The sequence below is a fragment of the Physeter macrocephalus genome, chromosome 1 (genome assembly GCF_002837175.3).
Source record: "Physeter macrocephalus isolate SW-GA chromosome 1, ASM283717v5, whole genome shotgun sequence".
Taxonomy (NCBI): domain Eukaryota; kingdom Metazoa; phylum Chordata; class Mammalia; order Artiodactyla; family Physeteridae; genus Physeter; species Physeter macrocephalus.
In genome coordinates this window covers 79,075,957-79,102,631 of record NC_041214.2, presented here as the reverse complement: position 1 = coordinate 79,102,631, position 26,675 = coordinate 79,075,957, and the positions used below count along the sequence as shown (strand labels likewise).

Here is a 26,675-nt window from a genome sequence, read left to right as displayed (position 1 = left end):
CAATCGATAAGAAAAGAATGTTGAACAAACATGCTGGATATAAGACTAACTTGTCTCCTCTCTGCAGATCTATTATTAAATTGGTGCCATTTGAAGAAGTGATCTAAAGAGTATGTGGTTCACAAAAGGTAGGAAAAAATATTTTAGTCGTATGTCAGGCAGTTAGCAAAGTATCATTTTTCTGTATTTTGTGATGTTTATGGTATTGGTCAGCGTTTTTAAGCTTTGAATTTTGTTATGATTTCTTTTCTCATTCTAAATAAATCGTGACCTTCAAATCTCACTTTGTATCCATAATTTGGTATTCTTTTTCTTAAAGAGGGCTCCACATGGCACAAGCTTCAGGCCTCATAAAATCTAAATCTGCCTCTTCTCTCAGATCTCAAAAAGGATGGGTTTAAAAGCATGCCCCATCCCTTGGAGGGGGCTTTCCCTGACCTGGGTACTTGAGTCCTGACTTTGCCCCAGTGCATTTAGGCACTCCACATGCAGGAAGTCGGGGAGGGTCACATGTTGCCCATTGCTGTCAGGTCCAGGGGAGAGGGAATCCAAGCAAAAGCAGCTCTCAGATATCCTGCCATGCAGTCCGACACCTTCACCTCCCATTCATTAGGTGTAAAATGGTTGCTGTGAGTGTTTTCGTGTGTTTATCCAACAGGTCTGCAAGAAGTGTGAAGCTCTGTTTGCTGCCAATTTTATTCTCCAAATAGAAACTGGTAGTGGGGGGTGATGACAGGAGATTGTACCAGGTGGAAGGGCTTATTAATATCAACATTTCTCACCATGATAAACAAGTGTCCTGGGGGCTCTGAGGATCTGACAGTTTTCATTTGCTTGCAGATGAAGCCCTCATAGAACCTTAGCTTTTACAGCCTGGAATGGATTTGCTGCAATCACAAATGAATGGCATCCCCAAGACCAGGAGTCCTTATCAAATCACCTGGTAGACATGGGATTAGGCTAAAAACACCCCCAGTATATCTCCATCTTTCCATCCCTCATTTTGTCCTCAGGTAGAGCATAGCCTCATTATCCTCATCTTAGTTCTTGTGCTGCTTCTCCTAGAATGTTCTTCTCCCATCTCTATTTTCCACAATGGTATCATCCTTCAAAAACTAGCTCAAATGCTGCCTGCAAAAGAAGTCACCTCGGGTCCCTTCCATACCCCCATCTCCCTGTCTGTGTGTCATTGCTCTATCTAGAGCAACTCTTAACTGCCACCTGAAAGTATAGTTATTTATTCATCGAAATGAAAAACTCTTGAGAGCAGGACCCAAGCCTGAATTACTGCTATGATCCAATATGGGCCAGGAAAGTGGCAGTGTATGATAAATAAATGTTTAACAAGTCATTGACCGTGGGCATTCACTTTTCTTGTGCATGCAACGCACTCAGCCCAGGTCCTGACACATAGCAGGTGCTTAGTAAATGGTAGCTATTACTTTTGTTTCCATACAGATTTCAAAGCAGCTCTGAGATGCGCTAGACCCAGCAGGGAAGGCAGTACTGAGTTGTGATGAGGATACAATGGCTATAAATCCTGCTCTGCCATTTACTAGCTGTGGGATTTGGTCAAGTTATAACCACCATAGTTTCCTCATCTGTGAAAAGGAGCAATAATAATAAGCTGTCATGAGTATTAAATGACTTAGCACACGTAACACACATAGAAGAGAGCCTGCCACACAGTAAGTGCTATGTTAGTACTCATAATTATTATTAGTGTTACTGCTATAGTTATTATCTGGTGGTTTAGGATAAGTGCCACCCATTTCCCAAGGCCTCTCGGAATCCAGTCCCTCTTGGGTTAGTGCATGAAAGGCTGTGGGCTAATTCCAGACAATGGCTCCTCTCCCAGGGCCCTCAAAATGTACTGCTTCCCCTCCTGACTCCTTTGGCCAGTGGAAGAGGACCCAGGGGCAGGCGTAATCACTGCCTTCACGTATCTGAAGGACAGTCACATGGAAAAGGAGAGGATTCACCTTGGCTTCAAAGGGCACACCTTGAACCAGGGATGGAAGTTATAGAGAAGCCAAAACCAGCCCAGAGAGAGCAGCGCTTGGTAGCGCTCAGAGTGGCCAGCTGTGCACCGGGCTGCCTGGGAGGAAGCAAGCTCTCTGTCAGTGGGAGTGTTCAAGCCGAGCCCAGATCACCTGTTATCATGGTTGCTATGGAAAAGATTAAAAGCCCTGTATTAGTTATATATTGCTATGCAACAAATACCATACAACTTAGCAGCTTAAACAACACATTTTTATTACCTCGCCATGTTTGTGGTTAAGGGATTTGGAGGCAGCTTAGCTAGGTGGCTCTGAAGGGCAGTTGCCTGGAAGAGGAGAAGATTCAGGGTCTCCCATGGGGCTGCATCCTCCAGGTCGGCTGTGGTTGCAGTCATCTGTTGGCTGGACTGGGACCTGAGGATCTGCTCCCCAGAAGGCTCACTCACATGGCTGTGGGATAGAGGGCTCAGTTCCTCACTCTGTGACCTTCTCCACAGGGCTACTTGAGTGTCCTTCTGACATGGCATCTGGCTTCCTGCAGAGTACATGATTCCAAAGAAACAGCAAAACAGAAGTGCAATGTCTTTTATGATCTAAACTTGGGTGTCATATTCTATCATTTCTGCTACATTCTACAGTTTAAAAGTATATAGGCCATACTCAAGAGAGGAATTAGGCTGCTCTGAAGGGGGAGATTTAAAGTTTGTGGACTTACTTTATTTATTTATTTTCCTATTTTGTAATTTTTAATTTTTATTGGAGTATAGTTGATTTACAATGTTGTGTTACTTTCAGATGCATAGCAAAGTGAATCAGTTATACATATACATATATCCACTCTTTTTTTAGATTCCTTTCCCATATAGGCCATTACAGAGCACTGAGTAGAGTTCCCTGTGCTATACAGCAGGTCCTTATTAGTTATCTATTTTATACATAATAGTGTGTATATGTGTGGACTTATTTTAGAACCACCACAGGCCCTTAAATGCTGAAGCACTGTGACTTCTTATGTTATTACTAGGCCAGAGGTTTTTGATTAGCAGTGATGCTAAGCTCCTTTGTTGAAGTTACTCAAAAAACACAGGAAGAGTCACTGCTTTGCTCCATCCCCACTGAGTAACTTAAGCAGGTGTATCTCGTCCAGGACAACATAGCCTCATCAGTCACTCTCTTTGTCTCTAGGGCCTGGATGTCCCCACTCCAAACCACTTCTTAACTTCACGTTCTCTTATAACATCAGGAGAGCGCGTCCTCTTTTGGAGGCCAAGGTAGGTGACGGTGGAAGGATGGAGAAATGGAAACTTACTAGGTGCTCAGAGCCTCTAGTCCCCTGGTAATGGCCTGCCCTACAGGTTCCCTTAAAGAAAAGAACAGATGGAAGGTACTGGGAGGGAGCTGAAGCTTAATAAATGGCATACCTAATAAAAAAATAAACTGTGGACCATCTGAGGTCTTGAGCACACTGACACGATGTCATAGTTATCCATATTCATGAGCATGTTTGTAACATGTTCTCCCTCCTTCACTGTAGTCCACAAAGCCTTTGAAATATTAGATGGTTTCTAGATTTGTAATGTCAGTGATTAAGCTGTTATTGGATGGAGACCCTGGATTATCAGGGTTGTTTAAAGGTTAATTTTGTTTAATAGTCAAATTCCTGTGGCCCACAGCTCAGAATGGTCCCGGGGAGGACATGTGTGTGCAAGGCAATGGAACCCATTTATCTTACAGTTGTCTTTCTCTATTCAGTGAAAGGGCATATTGCTCTTCTCAGTAGGAGATCAGTAAGTAAAGAAGGAAGAAGTAGTACAGAAAGAGCTTTCTTAAATGACATCAGGGCAGTTTGTGTGCGCACATGTGCGAGTGTTTGGAGGCAGGGGGAATGGTTAATGCATTCTCCAGCAAAAGTGTTAGCAAAAGGTAGTAAAAATGCCAGGTCTTTCTATAGAGTACCTCTAAAATTAACGTTCATAACAACTGTATGAAGTGGGTATTATTATTTTCAATTTACAATGATAAAACTCTGGGGATAAGTTTAGATTAAACAAACTATACTGCAGGAAATTATCAAGTAAATAAGCAGAGGCTGCACCTTGTTTACGAACACCTAACTTATACATTGCCCATCCTGCAGGTAAATTCCTCATTCTTACTGCAGTGAGGGTTGTAAACCCCAGAGCTTTCAAAGACCTGGAAGGTGGCAGAGCAATGCAGGCAAAAAGCAGATCTTGACCAGCCAAGAAGCCTGGAGTTTCCTCCTAGTTCTGTCACTAATGGTGTGATCTAGAGCACGATGATATCCCTCTCTGAGTCCCTGGTTCCTCACCTGTAAAAGGAGGAAGTGTGTGTAAGGTGGGGTGGTGATGCTGGGCAAAGGAGTCACGTGGGGAACTCTACAAACAGGCAAAATGCCCACCCACCTGGGCCTTGCCCTTTGAGTCAGAATCTCTGGCGGGAGGAGAGCCTGTTTTGTTGAGCCAACGCGCCAGGAGTTGTAGTCACACAGCCCTTGGCACAAGCCAGTGTTTGGGAACCACAGACCTGATGATCTCTAAGGTCCCTCCAAGCTCCAGCATTTAATGCCATTTTAGGAGAGAGAAGAAGGAAGAAGCTCTGAGAAGTTGGAACGGTTTGGGATGCACTGATCCAGTAAAGGCTAGTCTGCTCACCATCACCCTCTGGCACGCTGCCTAAACTTTCCACTTCATTTGCTCTTAAGAACTTACTTGTACTATTTGGAGACATATTTGAATGGAAAGTTGACCTCATTTAAAAATCAAATAATCCAGCCAGCTTGACGCAGTTCTCTTTGGTCAAATGTGAGCCAATTTGGGCATCAAAATAAATAATCTATTGAATAAGACAGGCATTCACCAGTCTATAGATAAACAGATAAATGGAAGAGAAGGAAAAGCTCTCCTTTATAGTAGAAACCAACTAATAAATATAGAAGATATAAAATTAGAATAAATCATCATAGTAATGGTGAATTGAGGCAAGGATCACCAATGGATGCCAGTTTGCATCCAATGGGTGAAAGTTTGCTGAGGAACAGGATATTTATATGGTCTCACAGTATATTCCCACAAAATTGTTACTAATTACTAACAAAACACTTACTAACTTTACAGAGAAACCTGGTAGAACCCATCCTAACTGAATGGTAGAAGTTAACAGCATGATTACTGGGACAAGAGAACACTGTGTGGCCCCTGATAGGATGCACGGAGAACACAGCATCACTTCAGGAGTGTTCCTGACAAAGATGCGGAGAACGAATCTAATTGTGAGGAAGCATCAGACAAACCCCAAGTGAGGGACGGCCTGCAAAATGATTGCCTTGTGCTCTTCAAAAATATCAAGATTGTGGAAAGCAAGGGAAGACGGGAGAAATGTCCCAGGTTGGAAGAGACCTAAGAGGCATAATGACTGAATGCAATGCATAATCATGTGTTTTTTCTTGGACCAGAAATGGGGTAAAGATATTCTTGTTATTGCTGTTGTTGTGTTTCTAAAAAGGATATTATTGAGATAATCAGTAAAGCTGAGTCTGTAGATTAGAGGATAGATTGTAACAATGTTAATGTGCTAATTTTGGCCAGTGTATTGTGGCTGTGTAGGAGAATGTCTGTTCTTAGGAGGTGTAAAGGGAAGCATTTGGCGATAAGCTTGAACTTTACTCCAGAATGGTTCAGAAAAACAAAACAAATGTGTGTGTGTGTGTGTGTGTGTGTCTGTTTGTGTGTAGAGACAGAGAGAATAAAACAGATGTATTTCTAAAGACAGTATATAGAAAATCCTTGATTTTTTTCTTGTAACGTCTATAAGTGTGAAATTATTGTTTTTTAAGGTTAGAAAAAAACTAAAAATCAAATACCCTTAGGTGGATTATGGGGTCATCAGGCATTCACATCTTAGTGTGAATTAGTCTAATCGTCTGCTCTCCTCTTAATACCTAGTTGATATCGGCTGCCCTGAGGAAATGGAAGTTTACTGAGTCATGGGAGAAGACAGGCAGTTTGAGAACTTGAAACACTTTGGGGAATAGAATAGTCAGATAAAATAGGGGTATATCCAAGAGGAACTCAAAAGAAATAAAAACACAAAGAACTGAGGGATGAGGACCCAAGGAGGTAGAAGAAAAATTCAGAAAGTGAGGCAAGAAGGGGAAATAGTCCAATTTTGCCTGGAGCTGAGACTTCCCTTCTCATCCTCTCTCCCCTTTCTCTGCGTCATGGTGTTCTTCTCAGCCTGGGTGCACATCAGGGTCACCTGGAGCGCCTAAACCCACATCTGAATAATTAAATCAGAACCTCTGGGGGGTGAGGCCTGGGCACCAGGTCGCAGAAGCCCACCAGGTGCCTCCAATGTGCAGCCAGGATGGAGAATCTCTGAGCTGCACTGTGGGGTAAGCAGGGTGCTTGTTGACTTCAGCAGCCTGCCGTGTGGCCATTCCACCTCTAGCCTTTCCCCCTCAGACCCAGCATTCACACGATCACCTGGAGGATCTTCTAAAGCACAGATGTAACCGTGCCAGTCTCCCATCCGGAAACCTTTCCTGATTTCTCGTCTCCTAACTCTGACATACAAGGCTTCCCATTGGCTAGCCCCAACCAGCCTTGTCTCCCCCACGTTCTCATTTATGCAGAATCCCACGCCACTCTCTTCTTTAAAGTTAAACATTCGTTATTTTATTTGGATTGTTTTTAGTGACATGGTGGTGTTCACTGCTCCCCAAAGCCAACGTGTAATGCCTCCTGCCTCTGTACCACCATTCGCCTTGCTCCCTTCACTGGCCATTCCCTCCTTCTGGCTTCGAATCTTAGACCATTAACATCCTCTCATTCTTCAAGACTCACGTCAAAGGCCACATCCTTCATGAGGTCCCCTGATTGTCCCAGTTGGATTTAGTGTCCTTTCCTGGTAGTTTTTGTGCCTCTATCATAGCACATGATTTCAGCCTGCTTTGTTTTATTGCCACTTGTTTACAAGACTATTTTATCCACTAACTTGTACAGTTACCCAAGGGTGAGGAGAGAGCCTAGAATGATAAAGGCCAGGGCTTTGGAAGACAACAAACCTCAGTTTGCCCTCAGGATGGGTTTCAAATGTGTCCCTAAATTCTTTGATACTCATCCTTCAAGAGCTGAAGCTTTATTCCCCTCCCTTTGAGAGTGGGCCAGACTTAGTGACTTGCTCTTAACAAACCGAATAAGGCAAAAGTGACAGTGTGACTCTGAGACTAGGTCATAAAAAGCATTGGGACTTCCTCCTTGTTCTCTCTCTCTCTCTCTCTCTCGCTCCCCCCCTCGGATGAGTGGGACTGGGTGAATCAGCTGCCATGTCATGAGGAGACTCCGGTTGCTTATAGAAAGGCCCCAGGTGGTATGGTCTCTGGCCAACAGCCAGGGAGGAGCTGCCAGCACACTTGAGTAACTATCTTGCAGTGGTCCTTTGGCCTCAGGTTGAGACCCTGTGAACCAGGTACCAGGCCAGTTTTCCTGAGAAGACTTTATAAGCACTGGCCCCCTAAGTTCCATTAAATGAGCACCATTCTTAAATATGACATTCCAGGTAAAACTTTGGTTACATGATTGACCTTCCCAATTATATTCTGGTTTTTTTAAAAAGGCAGATTTTTACAGAACCTATATAAAATAACTATATTGCCATGAAAAGTAGACTTAAGAAGAGTTTCTGATTTCAGGGGGGTAAGTGAGAATCAGATATAATTTTTAAATGTTATATTCCAATATATAAAAGCAGATTCTACTAAATTGTCGTGGATTACAGAGAATTTAAAAAGGAAAAAAAAGGTTTGATTTTATATCTGGAAAGTAGAAGTTGAAATATCAACAATATTCTAAACAAATAATCACAATAAAATTTTTCTCATCAGTTCATTCAGTCCTACGTAATTAATTCCTGTTCTACTAGATCTTGAGTTAGCAGCCTTATGAGCCTGTATGCTTTTAAATGGAAAAGAATTCTGGAAATCTTGACTCAATCCACTTGTATGGCCTGAAAGCTGTCCAAGTGATGCATCAGAAGGCTTTACCCAAGAGTCTACTCTTTGAAGTGTCAGGAGTTTGTAGCACCTGATATAGTCCTTTTCCATGGGGCCCTGAGATTGTCCATCTTTGTTGAAAACTCAGGTCTATAGTTGATAGCAGAGCCTTCAGGCAAGCACCAGAGAAGATAAAAGCGATCTTAGGGACTTCCCTGGAAGTCCAGTGGTTAAAGCTTCACCTTCCAATGCAGGGGGTGCATGTTCGATCCCTGGTTGGGGAGCTAAGATCCCACGTCTCGCAGCCAAAAAACCAAAACATAAAACAGAAGCAATATTATAACAAATTCTATAAAAACTTTAAAATTGGTCCACATAAAAAAAAAATATTAAAAAAAAAACCTATCTTAAATTACAGAGAAAATGGCTGTGGTTAATTAACTACTGATAATTTTCAAATGTAAAAGTCTAATGAGAATTCATAATAAGAATAATGTAACTGACAAGGAAATGTGATTGCTTCTGTGGCATGCATAACAAGATGATAAAGCAATTCCAAAACAAGTTTTAGACAATATGTCTCTAAGAATAATGATGAAGACTATTTTCAGAGAATATCTGATTTCTAAAAATGAATGAACATAATTTTATGGAGGAAAAGCCTTGAGATATAGCATAATAATCCTGAGACATAATATACAAAATATACCAAGATTATACCAAGCATATTGTAAGAATATACCAGGAATATGAAGAGAATCAGTAAATCTGGCATAGGTCCTAGACGGATGTATTTTTATAAAACTCTATAGGTAGGGCTTCCCTGGTGACGCAGTGGTTAAGAATCCACTTGCCAATGCAGGGGACACGGATTCGAGCCCTGGTCCGGGAAGTTCCCACATGCCGCGGAGCAATGAAGCCCATGCGCCACAACTATTGAAGCCCACATGCCTAGAGCCCGTGCTCCGCAACAAGAAAAGCACCGCAATGAGAAGCCCGCGCACCGCAACAAAGAGCAGCCCCTGCTCACCACAACTAGAGAAAGCCCGCGCGCAGCAACAAAGACTCAACGCAGCCTAAAATAAATAAATAAATTTTTGAAAAAAAAAAACTCTATAGGTAAGTCTGACGTGCATCTCCAGTTGAAAACCAGTGTCACAGAAGATACTAGATTCAAATTTAAAGACTGTGACACTACCAAATGTAAAATAGCTAGTGGGAAGCAGCCTCATAGCACAGGGAGATCAGCTGGGGGCTTTGTGACCACCTAGAGGGGTGGGATAGGGAAGGTGGGGGGGAGGTACAAGAGGGAGGAGATATGGGGATATATGTATACGTATAGCTGATTCTTTTTTTTTTTTTTTTAACTAACACACCATTGTAAAGCAATCATACTCCAATAAAGATGTTTAAAAAAAAAATTACCCAGATACCCTTTTCCCAGAGGAAAAAAAGAAGCAGATAGATGGTAGATTTAAACTCAAAAAAAAAAGACTGTGACAAAGTTAATACTTTAAACAGTAACTGAAATGATGGATAACACTATACTACTGTTGCTGTCTAACTTTAGGCAAAGCACCACAAGGATTCTGACAAATATAGGAAAACTAAACAGAGTCTACTCAGTGTTTCCTCTGAAGTTAAAATATATTATGGAAAGTGAGGACACTGGCAAACATCCAGGGACTTCCCATGAATCATATACTTTCTGAAATCTTTATATTAATAAGGTTTTACCTACCCAAATTTAACCAAGGGAAGGCTGTGTGTCTCTTCTGATTTGACAATTTTTTCCATGAAACTTTACAAAATAGTAACATATCAAAAAACCCCAAATTATTTCTAGCATCTCTCTTTTTATAAGGTGACAGAACACAAATCTTTGTGATTTTGGGGGTGCCCTCTGGGAAATGTCAAAATAGATTTCAGTGTAAAAGATATACTGAAACGTTCTCTTTTTTTCTTTCTTTATTTCGGTATTTCTATGTTTGGATCTGATTTGGGGAATGCAAAAATCAAAAAAGTTGTTAGAGGAGATTTGGACATTTGATCAAAGATGGGATCATGGGTGCCTGAAAAACGATAGTTAGCTATTTAATCAAAATAGCAATAAAAAAAATTTTATTGAAAAAAATAGAAAGTAAAATGATTATAAAGTACATGTAACTTCTTTTATAACTGAGATTCTTTTTTCTTAAATAATCAAGGATATAACAAAGCTAACATAAAGTATTTTTGCTATGTAGGTAGATTACACAGAAAGTGAAGAATAACCCTTCATATTGTTGGCAAAGGCATTCATCAGTTAATCAAGGAGGCAAAGCCCATTAAAGTGGATCAAACTTTACCAACATTTTAACACATTCCATAGCTTCTTTTAAGATTCAAGTGTTATAAGCCAAAGCAAGTAAAATTCACTTACCAAATTTGTCCCTTATCATTCTCCTTCATATTCTGGAACAATCTGACATTTTAGGATGGATCTCAGAGTTCCACCAGGTCAAAAGTAATTTCGTAATAATTATGCTAAGATGTTATTTCTGTTAACCTGCTGTGTGTTCCTCATTGTTATCTTCAAATGAAAAGGAGCATTTCAAAATGTTCTCAGTTTTGAATTCTAATACAATATTAATAGTTATCACCCACATAAACAAAAGCTCTGTGGGGGTCCTCAATAATTTTTAAGAGTATAAAGGGGTCCTGAGACTAAAAATTTGAAAGCTGTAAACCAACTGCCATAACATGGTGCTGTGTCCTCAGTAGGTAGAATACATGGGTCCAGAAACCAAGGGGCAGAATTAGGAATCGCCCACTCACCATCACTCCTAGCCACCCACTTGTGAAATTTGTGTTTCCCATCCCCATAACTCTGAGCTTTATGGATTTAAGGGTTCTGTTTTTCAGAGAGAAGGGCTTCCAACAGAGGACCCAGCAAGGTTCCCATTAAATTTTTAACTATGGCTGGCGGGGGTTACTTTTGACTCCTTGTGTCAAGAGATCAGTAGGCAAGGCAAGGCATCACTGTCCTGGCAGGTAACTGGCTCAGTTATAAGGAGGCGGTAGGGCTGCTCTTAGCCAACAGAAGCAAGAAGAAAATGTTCAGCATCCAATTCTGATAATAAATAGAAGTGCAGCAGTCATGGCCATAAGGCTCAGACCCTTTAAGGGAAAAAAAAAAACTCTGGTCACCACATCAGGTAAGCCACCTAGACCAACAGAGTTGCCAGCTGTGGATGAGGGGTGTCTGGTATGGTAGCGGAGGAAGGAAACAATGCCTATCACCTGCAACCTCTATATGAGCTGCATTGTTCTTCCATTTCCTTCCTCTTGTAAGTTTCCCCAGGAAAAATGATCAACCAGAATTCTGGAGGAGCTGTTCCCAGAATTTACTGTACAAAGCACATGGATCCAAGTGGCATACAGTGGGCTGTAATGGACGCTGCAGTGCTCCCCAGATGCCTTCTTTAGGACGGAGGCACTCAATCTCCCAGCTGTGATGGCCTCTCTAGGAATCAGAGAGTCCAGCTACATCCTTCCCCCATAATTACTCTCAGTGGAAGAGAGCCACCTAACCCAAGAGCACACCCCCACCACGGACGCAGCCTGGTGATGAGGGGTACGAATGCAGGCCCCTTCACTCAAGACAGGACAACTCTGAGGGGCCATCCCAGCTTCAGAGATCCCCTATAATAGTGTGAGGCCTTTGTGGTGACTACAACCCAGTTCAAGCTCTCCCACTGTCCAGGGCTAGGTCTTAACTCCCCACAAGTGTTGATCCTAGGGACACCACTCTGTAACCTTCCTATACACCAGGGCTCATCTCAAAGTTTGCTTCCTGAGGACCTGATTTAAGGCAAGGCTTACACACTATCCTATTCCATTTCAGCCTTACACATTTTTCAGAATTATACAATTGACCTAAAATTTATATAAATCAATATTTCCTAAAATTGGGATCTGGGGAAGCATAAAGAAAAATCAAAAGCTTTCATGTATTCAAGCAAATTTGGGAAATGCTTAGTTAATTAAAATTAAAACAGATTTCTTTACAATGAAACTACTTGGGGTTTTAAATACTGGAGAGTGAATCTCCAAGAGGGGGGGTCCCTGTAGTAAACAAATTCTTCCCAAAGTTTTTTGACCATGAATTTAAATTTTTTCATTCCCTCCCTTCCTTCCTCTTTCCTTCCTTCCTTCCTTCTTTCTTTCTTTCTTCCTTATTTTGCTGTGTACCTATGAACATTTCCTAGAAGCAGTTCCCTACAGGGAACAGTTTGGGAACACAGCAGTCCACATTTATAGACACTTAATTAGGAATCATTCTGTTTGGCATCTTTAAAAGTTATCATGGCTTTGGGGATGCTTTTCATAAGTCACGTGCAAAAGCTGTCAAGGAAGTTAGAGTTGGAGCCTATGTGTGCTCTCAATAAACTTCTCAGTGACAGACAGAGAAATGGAAAAATCAATTCACTGAACTACAAACTGCCTCAAAGTTGGAGTCATTATTTTAAAGAGTTAGACTCACCAGGACTTTAGCTGTAAGGGTTTAAAAAATTACCCCCTGAAAATAGTTATACTGAACAGGTTGAGGGGGTTCATTCATGAAGTCTCCACGCATGCCTGGCTGACAGGTGCCCTTCAGTTAAAGGAACTTGAACAGGCTCCGTCTGCATCTGTTGCTGTGCTCTTGCCAAGTGAAATGAGTGGCATGATCCTGATGACCTCATCCAAAACAATGGGCCCAGGGACCGACCGACTATCAGGAAGGCTAAACGCCATGGGGAGGGTTGGCATGAATCACTTCCCAGTAGAGCCACTTCGTTTGGATGGTGGCCACCTGGCTCAGTCAAATTCTCTATTTCAGGAAGTATAAATGCCAGGGCAGATCTCTCAAACTAAGGTTGTAACCCAGACAACCCTGGGCTTTTCTTCTGGGTCCCCATTAGGTTTGTTGCACTTCTCACTCTTCATAGCACCTGGACCCAGAGTGACTGGGCAGCTAGGAAGATGGCTTCCTGTTGCTCCATTAATCCTACGCATCCTTGTATAAATTCCTCATACCAGAGAGAAGCTTTGTAACCACATAAAAACCTGACTGATACAGAAATTAGTATTAAGAGCGGAGTTGCAAGAGTCCCCTGGCAGAGGGATTAAACAAGATTAAACTGGATTAAAATGCCACTGGGTGGAGGAAAATGAGAATATCCACATCTTGGGGTAGAAGGCTAATGGGTCCCTGGTTTACAGCAGAGATGTGGTTAATTACACTCTCATATTTAGGTCTTACGATTCAAGTGAGATGCCCACCAAAGATGAGGCTTTAGAGCAATGACAAATACCATTTCACGGGCTATGGAGAAGTTTCCACATAAGAACAGACGGGCAGCTTCTTTTGGCTCAGAGTAACTTCAGTTGGGAAAGGGGTTGACTCTGGTCCCAGCAGATAAAGAAACTGACCCCATTCAGAAAGTACTATTTCCTTGTGATTTGTCTTCTTGTAGACAGCTGCAGAATGAGATCAGAATGATTAGAATGATTAGATTCAGAACTTAAGTGGAAAATGAATTCCTAGACACAAGTGTCTGTGGTTACTGTTATGGCCCCAACTGGCAAACACAGGAATTGTGAAAACAGAAGTGTTTCACATCTGGGAAGTCTTAGATGACCCAAGGATTAGAAGATTCCCAACATAGCTAGAGTTACTTCAGATAACTCCTCACCATGCTTCCTATTGTCATGGGATATAATAGTCCACCACAATATGAGGTGTAACTTGTGACTACGAAGTAAGTATCGATTTGTCCTGGATGCTATGTAAACTCCAGACCACAAAAGAGAAAAATTAATTAAGAATTCATTGCAGGACTGTCAAGAGAGAAAGCAATCACTAGTTTCCAGGGGGGAATATGTGGACCTGAGCATTAAGATCACATAATCAATGTAGAGTGACTGCATAGTAGGAATGAGTTGATTTTAAAGCTCTAATGCTGACAGCTAATCTTGACGTTAATGCTTGTTTGTCTGGCCAGAGTTTTTGTTTATGTGGATTATATCTTATTGATATTTCCCATAGCATAAAGTATTGTGAACATAGTTTCAGCTTTGTGGATCCCCATAGGGACACCGAGGGATCCGCAGATCACACTTGGAGAATCATTTATCTAAGTACACTTTGGGGTTTCCTGAGGTACTCCTGAGGAATTATAAATTTTGTTTATTCATACTTATGATAAACTAAAGCATGTGTATCCAAACACACTTTGGGTCTTTAGGAGGACCACCTCACAGTTGGAAAAGAACCACATACTTCAGGGCCCACATTTACATTGTGTCTGGCTATGTTAGCATCACATTCTGAAGTAGTTCAAATATGTAAGTGTGACTGGAAATTGCATGGAGTACAGGGAGACTGAACTAACAGAAAGCTGGGCCATGGCAGTCAGGACCACATTCATGGCAGAGAGGGAATTTACTGCATTGCTCCCAATTTATTAGCACTAAGGATATTTGAAAATAGTCGATGAAAAAAATTTCCATTTCCAAGTCCAGCTATGTAATGGAATTAGATGCCCATTTCAGATACCAACAAGGCTGTAATGTAGCCCTTACCTTCATATTGCCAGATAGCTGATAGAGTTAGCAAGAAGTATCTCATTAAAACTGGTTCTCAGGGGACTTTCCTGGCAGTCCAGTGGTTAAGACTCCGTGCTTCCAATTCAGGGTGCATGGGTTTGATCCCTGGTGAGGGAACTAAGATCCCAGTCACTGCTTGCTGCGGCCAAAAGATTAAAAAAAAGAAAAACTAAATAAAATAAAATAGAGGATGGGTGGAATCAGGGAAACCACTAAAAAAAAAAACTGGTGCTCAAAGAAGTAAAACTGTCACTATTTGCAGGTTACATGATATTATATATAGAAAACCCTAAAAAGTCCATCAAAAAACTGTTAGAACTAATAAACAACTTCAGTTAAGTTGCAGGATACAAAATCGATACACAAAAATCTGTTGTGTTTCTTTACACTAAGAAAATATTAATAGAATAATCCCACTTACCATTGCATCAAAAAGAATAAAATACTTAGGAATAAATTTAATCAAGGAGGGACTTCCCTGGTGGTCCAGTGGGTAAGACTCCACGCTCCCAATGCAGGGGGCCCAGGTGGGATCCCTTGAGTTTGCATGCTGCAACTAAGAGTCTGCATGCCGCAATGAAGATCCTACATGCTGCAACTAAGACCTGGCAAAGCCAAAATAAATAAATAAATAAATAAATAAAATTTAAAAAATATTTAACCAAGGAGGTGAAAGACCTGTATGTTGAAAACTACTAGACATTAATGTAGAAATTGAAGAAGACATAAAAATTGGAAATAAATGGAAAGTTATTTCATGCCCATGGACTGGAAGAATTAATATTGTTAAAATGTCCATACTACCAAAAGCATATACAGATTCAATGCAATCCATATCAAAATACCAATTGCATTTTTCACAGAAACAGAACAAACAACCCTAAAACTTGTATGAAACCACAAAAGACCCTGAATAGCTGAAGCAATCTTAAGAAAGAACAAAACTGGAGGCATCATGCTCTTGGATTTCAAACTACAAAACTATAGTAAATAAAGAAGTATGGTATTGGCATAAAACAGACATATAGATCAATGGAACAGAATAGAGAGCTAGAGAGCCCAGAAATAAACCCATGTATATATGGTAAATTAATTTAGGACAAAGGAGGCAAGAATACACAATGGGGAAAGGACATTCTATTCAATAAATGTTGTTGGGAAAATTGGACAGCCACATGCAAAAGAATGAAATTGGACCACTATCTTACACCATACACAAAAATTAACTGAAAATGGATTAAAGACTTGAACGTAAAACCTGAAACCATAAAACTCCTAGAATAAAACATAGGCAGTAAGCTCTTTGATGAAGGTCTCAGTGATGATTTTTTGATAAAAAAATTTGATGAAAAAGCAAAAGCAACCAAAACAAAAATAAACAAGTGGGACTACATCAAACTAAAAAGCTTTTGCACAGCAGGGGAAACTCTCAGCAAAATGAATAGGCAACCTATTAAATGGGAGAAAATAATTATAAATCATATATCTGATAAGGGGCTTATATCCAAAATATATAAAGAACTCACAACTCAATAGCAAAACAACGACAACAATCTGATTAAGAAACAGGCAGGGGCTTCCCTGGTGGCACAGTGGTTGAGAGTCCGCCTGCCGATGCAGGGGACACGGGTTCGTGCCCTGGTCCGGGAAGATCCCACGTGCCGCGGAGCGGCTGGGCCCGTGAGCCATGGCCACTGAGCCTGCGCGTCCGGAGCCTGTGCTCCGCAATGGGAGAGGCCACAACAGTGAGAGGCCCGCATACCGCAAAAAAAAAAAAAAAAAAAACAAAAACAAGAAACAGGCAGAAGATCTGAATAGACATTTTCTCAAAGACATACAGATGACCAACAAGTACATAAAAAGATGCTCAACATCACTAATTATTAGAGAAATGCAAATCAAAACCACAATGAGGTATCACCTCATACTGGTCAGAATGGCCATCATCAAAAAAAATCTACAAACAATAAATGTTGGCGAGGGTGTGGAGAAAAGGAAACTCTCCTATACTGTTGGTGGGAATGTAACTTGGTACAGCCACTATGGAGAACAGTATGGAGGTTCCTTAAAAAACTAAAAATAGAGCTACCATATGATCCAGCAATCCCACTCCTGGGCATAAATCAGGAGAAAACCATAATCCGAAAAGATACATGCACCTCAGTGTTCATTGCAGCACTATTTACAATAGCCAGGACATCAAGCAACCTACATGTCCATTGACAGAGGAATGGATAAAGAAGATGTGGTATATATACAATGGAATATTACTCAGCCATAAAAAAGAATGAAATAATGCCATTTGCAAGCAACATGGATGGACCTAGAGATTGTCATACTGAGTGAAGTAAGTCAGACAGAGAAAGACAAATATCATATGATATCATTTATATGTGAAATCTAAAAAAGGGGCATAAATGAATTTATCTACAAAACAGAAATAGAGTTATAGATGTAGAGAACAAACTTACGGTTACCAGGGGGTAAATGCAGGGGGAGGGATAAATTGGGAGGTTGGGACATATACACACTACTACTATATATAAAATAGAAAACTAATAAGGACCTACTATACAGCACAGGGAACTCTAGTCAATACTCTGTAATTGCCTATATGGGAAAAAAATCTAAAAAAAAGTGGATACATGTATAACTGTACATATACACCTGAAACTAACACAACATTGTAAATCAACTATACTCCAATAAAAATTTTTTTAAAATTAATGAACCAAAAAAAAAAAAGAGCATGATCCTGTTCTCCTAACTCAGGCCGTCCTCCCTGTCATCACTGTCATCTGCAGCCCCGTGATGCCTGTTATTCGCCACATGCCACTGGAGCAAATGATTCTCAAGTTACAACGGAATGGATCGAAAAATAGGCACTTATTTAAAAAGCGCTTTTAGAACATTTCTAGACTGGGATTCGTTGGTGTTTAGACTCCCCTGAATCTGCTCCCACTTCGAGGTCTTGATCATGTTATCCCTCTCGCCTTCCTTTGCCCTTCGTCATGGAACGAACTCTAGTTTACTTGAAAGTTTGTGTAGGATGTCACGTCCTCCAGGAAATCTTTGCTAGTTCCCTTTGGCCCCTCTATCTGCCCTGGACTGGGTTAGGGGCTAATCCGTAGGCTTAACTTTTGTGGTTAGACTTACCACATGGTATTTCATCTGCTTCTCAGGCAGGGAATATGCTGTTCTTATCTAAAAAAGAGTGGATATATGTATATGTATAACTGATTTACTTTGCTGTGCACCCGAAACTAACACAACATTGTAAATCAACTATACTCCAATAAAAATTTAAAAAGAAAACACCATGAGATAACACCTTACACCTGTCAGAATGGCTATTATCAAAAAGCAAATGAGGATGTGGAGAAAAGGAAACCCATATGCACTGTTGGGGAAAATGTAAACTGGTGCAGCCACTATGGAAAACAGTATGGAAGTTCCTCAAAAAATTTAAAATAGAACTACCATATGATCCAGCAATTTTACTTTTGGGTATTTATCTGAAGAAAACAGAAACATCAATTTGAAAATATATATGCACCCCTGTATTCATTGCATTATTATTTACAATAGCAAAGATACAGAAACAACCTAAGGGCTCATTGATGGATGAATAGATATAGAAATTACATACATATGTGTGTATACATATGAATATCATTCAGCCATAAAAAGAGTGAAATCTTGCCTTTTGCAACATGGACAGACCTCAAGGGCATTATGCTTAGTGAAATAAGTCAGACAGAGAAAGACAAATACTATAGGATCTCTCTTCTATGTGGAATCAACCACTCCCCACCCCCCAAAAAATCCCCAAAAAACCAAGCTCATAGATATGTACAGAAGAACAGACTGGGTGGTTGGGGAACAGGTGGGGTTGAGGAGATGGAAGAAATGGGTAAACTGTTTTTGTTTTTTTTAGTTTAAATAAATTGATTTTTTAAAAAAACCTGGTGCTCTAGGGCAGAGCTTTGACTAAATATGAGTCCTGATTCTCCAAAACTAAGAAATAAAGATTGTTTTAATATGATTTTGCATAGAACATTCTCTGTATTATTAAATTTGAAATACAGAAACAATAAGGAAAAAAAAACTGACACTAAGATATAACTTTTTACTGTTAAACTCAACATTGGAGACTTACTTGCCATAAAATATTATCACATTAAGTTAGTGTTGTTAGTTTTATTTTGATTGATTCTGCAGTTTTGTTTGTATTTAATCCAAACAGTTTATTTGAGCTTTATAGTGGAATAAGCAATAGAGGCATAAGGAGTTTATAGTTTTTAACTTGTATATTTATGTGAAATTATAATAAAATAATTTAACTCAACTCTAGGAGTCCATGAGAATTTTTCATCCTCTGATATGGGTGTACACATTACCCAAGTGATGTAGAAGAGAAAATTAAAAGGCTGCTGTTGAAAGACCTGGTGGCTTGTAGCTATTTTGTGAGTCAGGCTGCTCCCTGACAGCATCCCGAGAGTTATTCTCTGTCACTGATGGCAAATATTAGGTAGATGGGAAGGGCCCCTGCAGGATCTGAAGTGCAGCTCACAGTCAACAATGGGCTTAGGCAGAGTTGGAGATGGGCAGGTGGGGACTGTGACTAGGAGAAGCCAAGTGGGGTGGTATTCCAGGGGCTGGAGAACAGTGACCAGTGTGTGGTGCTGCTGCTGTTACAGGTGGACAGCGCAAGTCTGGGCAGGCCCCGCCCTGACATTTGTGAGAGCGAGGGCACGAGGTCAAATGGAGGCCTACGTACCATATGCCTACATTGAGAATTTATAAATCACAAACGGTTGACATACTTTCTATCCTCCTTCCTTGACAAATATATCTTCGGAATGATTAAAAAGAAAAACTATGTGGAAGGCTGAAGGTTTCTCATTGACTGAATTTGACAACACATCAAAGATGACTGGATGTAATTCTTACTGCATATGCTGCGTCTTCTTTTGGTGGGCCTGTGGTGTTTGGGTGAGTAATAAATAAGACATTTGTAATTCATAAATTGTTATTTTTTAATAGAATTCATTTTTTGTCTTTATTCTAGCAAAGTCACTAATTATATAGTTATACTCATGTAATTTGTATTCTAGGAAAATATGATCTAAGTCCAGTATGTTGGCCACCAGCTAAATATGGCTATTTAAATTTAAACTGATTGAAATTATATAAAATTAAAAACTAAATTCCTTGTTGCACCAGTCACATTTTAGTTGCTCAGTAGTCAAATGAGATTAGTGGTTACCATATTAAACAGCACAAATATAGAACATTCACATCACTCCATAAAGTTCAATTAGACTGCACTGATTTAAAAGATTAAAACTTAAAATGTAATCATATTGAAATTATTCAAAATTGAGTATATTTAATAAAAATAATTAAAGTAAATGTAAAAGATGAAAAACTAAAATTACTCTCCACATATATATTCAATGCTGTTTTTCTTAAAATATTCAAAATTATTTAAAAAGGCAAAATACAAATTATAATGAATAGGACATGTATTTTAAATATTTAAAAATATACTTTAAATATTTAACAAAACATTTAAATAAATCTGAAACAACTTTAATTTTTAAATTTTAATTAAATATATTAATTATTATTTTATACAAATAAAACTATTTACAATTCCAATGTTCAATGTCCCTTTAATTGTCAATGTAAAGAATCATTATAAAGCTTCATACATGTTATGTGTAGACATACACACACACATATTTAATAGTGACATGAAAGGTTTAATATTGCAAAATGTTCCTCAGGCATCTTGCGCAATAGTTTTGAATAGAGCACTAATTTATGAGAATCTTTGCAACTGTGAAATGGAACTCAAAAAGAAAAAAGAAAATGGATGCTTAGCACTACAGGAAATAGATCATTCTATTGTATCTGTTGAGTTGGCCAAAAAGTTCTTTTGGTTAACGAATACCTTGTTCAATAAGGTTCTTGGTGAAAATGAAAAGTGTGTCTTTTATGTTTATTTAAAACTGAACAAACTTTTTGGCCAACCCTACAATTTAAGATGCTCCAGAGGAGGATTTCACAAGCTAATCAATGTGCCTTTTCTCTCATTTGAGCATTTCTACCTGTGCAAATGTTTCCCACACCTCAAAGTGATGTCCATCTCAGGATTAGCAGTGGCACAACCCACCCACACACCCTCCCAGCATTTGAACACTGTGGCCTTTTGTTTCAAGAACATAAGGCAAGAGAAGTAAAGACATGCCTCAGTATCTTAGTCATTGGAGTGGATGTTAGGGTTATGGGTTATGCTGTGCCGGTAACGAAGACAGCAATGTGTTTCTTTATAAGTGTATTTTGTTTGTGTGCTTGTGATATGTGGGGCCCACTAAAGCGCAAGACCAGGGTAGAAGCCCTCTTGCCCAAGGCCAATGGCAGTTCTGTGCCAGGGAATTGGGGTGCAGGGTTGGGGGCTTTCCTCTCACAGTAGGCTATGACCCACTTTCAATATGTTTTCTTCTGGTTGCAGGCCCTGCTTGTCTGGAAAGCTTAGTGCCTAAGGAACGGACACTGGTTGGAATATTTGGAGTTTCAGAATTTATTCATTCAAAATTATTTTTTAAATACTCATATAGGGCTTACTAACAGCCAGGCACTGTACTTTACATGTTTTCATTCACCAAATTCTCATAATAATTCCATGAAGTAGGTACTATTATTATCCTAATTTTATATGTGAGGAAACTAAGGCATAGAATGATTAAGAAATATGCCCAGGATCAATCAGCTTGTATATGGAAAAACCAGGACTCAGACACAAGCAGTCCTGCTTCTGAGTTCATAATCTTAACCAGATTATCAATGTGCTTCTCTTTCTACAGGGATTATTTCTTTCCTATTTAAAATATTATTTTTAAGTTTTGATAGATAACCTATTCCTATAGTTTTTTTTTTAAGCAAACTGATATTAAAAGATATGCATTCAGGGCTGGGACAACTGGATATCCACATGGAAGAGAATGAAGATGGACCTCCTACCTCATGCTATATATAAAAATTAACTCAAAATGGATCAATGAACTAAATATAAGAGCTAAATAAAAGAGCTAAAACTCTTAGAAGAAAATAGGGGGAAATCTTCATGACTTTGGATTTGGCAATGGATTCTTAGATATGACACAAAAAGCATGAGCAAAAAAAGAGAAAAATAGATAAAATGAACTTCATCAAAATTAAAAACTTTTGTACATCAAAAGACATTATCAAGAAAGAGTTCCAGTTTCTGGTCTAACTGAAAAGAGTTCCAGTTTCTGGTCTAGCATGTAAGAAGCCTGGAAGTGATCACTCCATCCTAACAACAAGTAAAAAGCTGAACAAACTGAAAAATGAACAACTCTTCTTATACTAATAAGAGAAGTGAGGTCACGGGGCAAACTGCTAGCCCCAAAATTGGAGAAACCGACAGGCAAATCCAGAGAATCACAGCTTAGCAGAGCAGAAATCCATGAACAAAAACTTCCATGGGAACCCATTCAGGGCAAGGAAAAACAGAACTGTACTTGACAAATTGTTGGAGGCTCAATGTGGACAACCCTGAGAGTTAAAAACTTCAGGGGGACCCAGTCATAGTGAGGGTCCCAACACTTCTGTGCATTTTACCTCCAAGAGCTGAACCAAGTCCTCAACAGTGAATATTGGAGGAAAAATCCTCTCTGCTTCCAGCTTGAGTAAGAAAAAAGGAACCATTTTGAAATATACAAGAGCATTCTGTTCTTCACGAGGCCTGCCCTCAGGAGAAACTATTTCACTATCTAACTACAACCAGAGTGTAACCTGCTGGAATTCTATCAGAGCCTAACTGACCTGGAGGAAAGGAAATACCCCACTCCAGCCCACTCTGGCCCTCCTGTCCCACCTAAGGGGGAAGGAGGAAACTGAGAAATAGGCGTTAAGTTCACATCCATTGGTATAGGCTCACTAAAAGACTGAGACCCAGTCATTGCTCTGAAGAATGCTTCCCCTCCGCCCACACCTTACCATCACATTACTAAAGGCTTATTTACAGCAGTTCCTTTAACTCTGTACCTTGTAACCAGGTATCAAGAAAAAAATACAAGGCATACTAAGGCAAAAAACACAGTTTGAACAGACAGAGCAGGCATCAAAACCAGACTCAAATATGGCAAGAGTACTGGAATTATCAGACCAGGAATTTAATACAATTATGATGAATACTAGGGGTTCTAATAGACAAAGTAATTAGCATGCAAGAACAGATGGGCAATATAAGTAAAGAGATGGAAATTCTAAGAAAGAACCAAAAAGAAATGTTACAGATCAAAACCACTGTAATAGAAATGAAGAATGCCTTTGATGGGCTTATTAATAAAAAGCATGGGGAATTCCCTGGCAGTCCAGTGGTTAAGACTCAGCGTTTTCACTGCTGGTAGCTTGGGTTCTATCCCTGGTGGGGGAACTAAGATCCCACAAGCTGCAAGCGGTACTCTGCCAAAGAGTAAATAAATAAAAAGCTTAAGAAAAAACAAAAGAAAACGGCACGTAGCTGAGGAAAGAATTTCTGAACTTGAGGAATTCTCAGTAGAAACTGCCAAAACCGAAAAGAAAGTGAAAAGATGACCTACAGAATGGAAGAAAATATTCGCAAGTTATGTATCTCATAAAGTTCTAGTAGCCAGAATATCTAAAGAGCTCTTACAAGTCAATAACAAAAAGATAAATAACCCAATTAAAAAATGGACAAAGGACTTAACTAGATATTTTTCCAAATACGATATACAAATGGCCAACAAGCACATAAAAAGATACTCAACATCATAAATCATTAGGGAAATGCAATTCAAAATCACAATGAGACGTCACTTTACACCCACTAGGCTAGCCATTAGAAAGAAAATGGAAAATAACAAGTGTTGGTAAGGATATGAAGAAATCAAAACCCTGATACATTGCTGATAAGAATGTAAAATGGTGCAACGGCTGGGGAAAACAGTTTGGCAGTTTCTCAAAAAAGTTAAACAGAATCATCATATGACCCAGCACTATACTCCTAAATATATAATCCGAAATAACAGAAGACAAGTACTCAAACAAATAGTTATACATGAATGTTCATAGCAGCACTATTCATAATAGAGAAAAAGTGAAAACAACTCAAATGTTCAATAACTGATGAATGAATAAGCAAAATGTGGTATATACATATGATGGAATATTACTCAGCCATAGAAAAGAATGAAGTACTGGTACATACTACACTGTGGGTGGACCTTGAAAACATTATGATAAGTAAAAAAAGCCAGACACAAAAGGTCACATATTATACGACTCCACTTATAGGAAATATCCAGAATAGGTAACTCCAGAGAGACAGAAAGCAGACTGGTGGTTGACAGGGGCCACGGGGAGGGGAGACTAGCGAGTGACTGCTTAATAAATATGAGATTTTCCTTTGGAGAGATGAAAATCTTTGGAGCTAGATAGAAATGGTGGTTGCCCAACACTATGAATAGAATAAATGGCACTGAATTATATCTTAAAAGGTTAATTTTATGTTATGTGAATTTCACTTACATTTTTAAAAATTATATATTGAGATGTCATACTCTCACTCCTATCTTTCATCTTTCACCTCCTCCACATTACCTTTTCCCTTTCAAAGGATGGAAACAGCATTCTGTCTTCAGGAAGAAGGGAAGGCCAAACCCCAGAAGGGTGTCCCTCAAAGCCTGGCCAAGCAGGCTGAGATTCAGGACAAGCCTAGGCAGAAGAGGTCTGCTCCTTCAAGTTTCAAAATTCATAGATTATAGAATAGTACTCAAGATGACACTCTGCTAAATATGTAAAATAGAAATAATACCAATTCTACACAGATTCTTTCACAACATTTGAGACAGTTAGAACCTGGGACCTGGGACCCTTTGCTGCAATGCTTGCATCTGAACAAACATCTCTTTGAGCAACAAAATACAAAGAAACTATATGGGACTAAAAATAACTGCATGCATGAGCAGATGGGGCAGTTATTCACAATAAGATACAAAAAGGCTGGAAACCAACTGCCACTTCTAGGGTGCTGGGAGCAAAATCAGGGTATTGTGCGTGATCCCTGCACGTAGCACCGCCAAGGGTGTGGGCAGACCACCTAAGCAACCCCTCCAGCCTGACCGTCTATCTGCCCCTACCCATACCCCATTTAAGGAAACAGCCCACGCTCCTTCCAGATGGAGCAAGGGCACTTGTTACTTGTTTTTGCTCCCTTGTGCTGCAGCATGAGCCCCAATTAAGCCTTGCCTGAATTCCTCCTCTGGCCTCTTATCAATTTCTATTGATTAAAGAGTCCAAGAACCCTAGTTGGTAACATTTTGAAGAAGTGGAAATCCCAACTCTTTCTAGGAGGCCAGCATTTTCCTGATACCAAAATCAGACAAACACATTTGAAGAAAAGAAAACTACAGACCAATATCCTTCATGAAAATTGATGCAAAATTTCAAAACTAAATGTTATCAAATCACCAATCATATATTAAAAAGATAATATATCATGACCAAGTGGTTTTTATCCACTGGGATAATGCTAGGTTGGTTTAACACTGAAAAAAATCAGCCAATGTAACTCACCGTATTAACAAATCAACAACAGCAACATATGACCATCTCAATAAATGCAGAAAAGCCATTTGACAAAATCCAACATCTATTTCTATGCTTGATCTTAGCCAAAAGGCCAAGAAATAATTGCAACATCCATTCCTGATTTTAAAAAGTAAACTCTTAGGAAACTAGGAATAGAGGGAAAAAAACCTATAACGATAATCATACTGCATGCTTTTCCCCTAACACTAGGAACAAGACAATGACACTGGCTCTCCCCACTCCTACTCAGCATTGTACTGTGGGTTCTAGCCAGGGCAATCAGGCAGGAAAGAAAAATAAAGATCTCCAGACTGAAAAGGGAAGAGTAAAACTGTTTTTATTTGCAGACATGATCATCCATGTACAAATGATGGAATCTACAAAATATATATATATATATATAGACTATAACTAACAAGTGAGTTTAGCAATATTGCAGGATACAAGCTTAATTTACAAAAACCAAGTTTATTTCTATATTCTAGCAATGAAAATCAGACATTGAAATTTAAAAATACCACTTACAACAGCATCTCAATCTATGAGACACTTAGGAATAAATGTCTGATAAAATATGTGCAAGACCTTTACATTGAAAACCACAAAATATTGTTGGGAGAAATTAAAGAAGACCTACATAAATAAGAGCACCTCCACAGGGAGGAGAAGCCTGACTCTACCAGTAGTTAGTGTGTCCTGGCCTCCATGAGGCTTACATAAATGGCCAAATATAAACTGAAGTCAGCCTGTCATAAACCAAGGAAAGTAGGCAGACAAAGGCTTGGGAAATGATCTTAGGCTTAGGAAATGATCTTGATATGTCTCTCCCTTTTATATTGCTGATTATGGGGAAAGCTTATGAGCTGATTGTATAGGTTGAGCTACAATGGAAAGAACATGGGCTTTGGAGTTAGGCACACCTAAGTTAAACCCCAATTGCTGCTACCTTAGATGCTTGATCCTTTGTAAGTTATTAACCTCTCTGAGTCTCAATTTGTTGGTAAAGGGGTGACTACAGCAATGTTGACAGAGGCTAGCCAGATGCTCACCAATCTCTTCCTGGCATCAAGGAAGACTCCATTTCCCAGTTTCCCTTGCAGTTAGGTCAGGGCTATATGACTAGTCTGGCCATTAGAATTGGGTGGATGTGATGAATACCAATTTCAGACCTGGCCATAATAGCCCAGTGTGATCATCCATATTCTTTTTCCCCCTGATCACAAGGCTGGAAGAGAAGGCGTCAGAGATGGTAGAGCCACGTGCTGGAAGGAGCCTGAATCTGAGTCACCATCTGGTAGACAGCTGCTCAGGAGAGCCTCTTGACTCATAGTGGTCTGTGATTTGAGCAAGAGTCATTGAGACTTTCAGTTTATTTGCTATAGCAGTTA

General features: G+C 39.6%; 1 long non-coding RNA gene across 1 annotated transcript in view; it reads right to left on the bottom strand.

Moving 5' to 3' along the window:
- Positions 1-9,516: 9,516 nt before the first annotated feature.
- The window catches only part of LOC114486586 (uncharacterized), an 81,758-nt gene continuing 64,599 nt past the window's right edge, over positions 9,517-26,675 (bottom strand). Inside the window, exons 3-5 of the long non-coding RNA XR_008617133.1 lie at positions 14,620-14,782; positions 13,350-13,515; positions 9,517-11,169 (exon numbers count right to left, since the gene is read on the bottom strand). This is a non-coding gene — a long non-coding RNA (uncharacterized lncRNA). The remainder of the gene's footprint in view (positions 11,170-13,349; positions 13,516-14,619; positions 14,783-26,675) is intronic.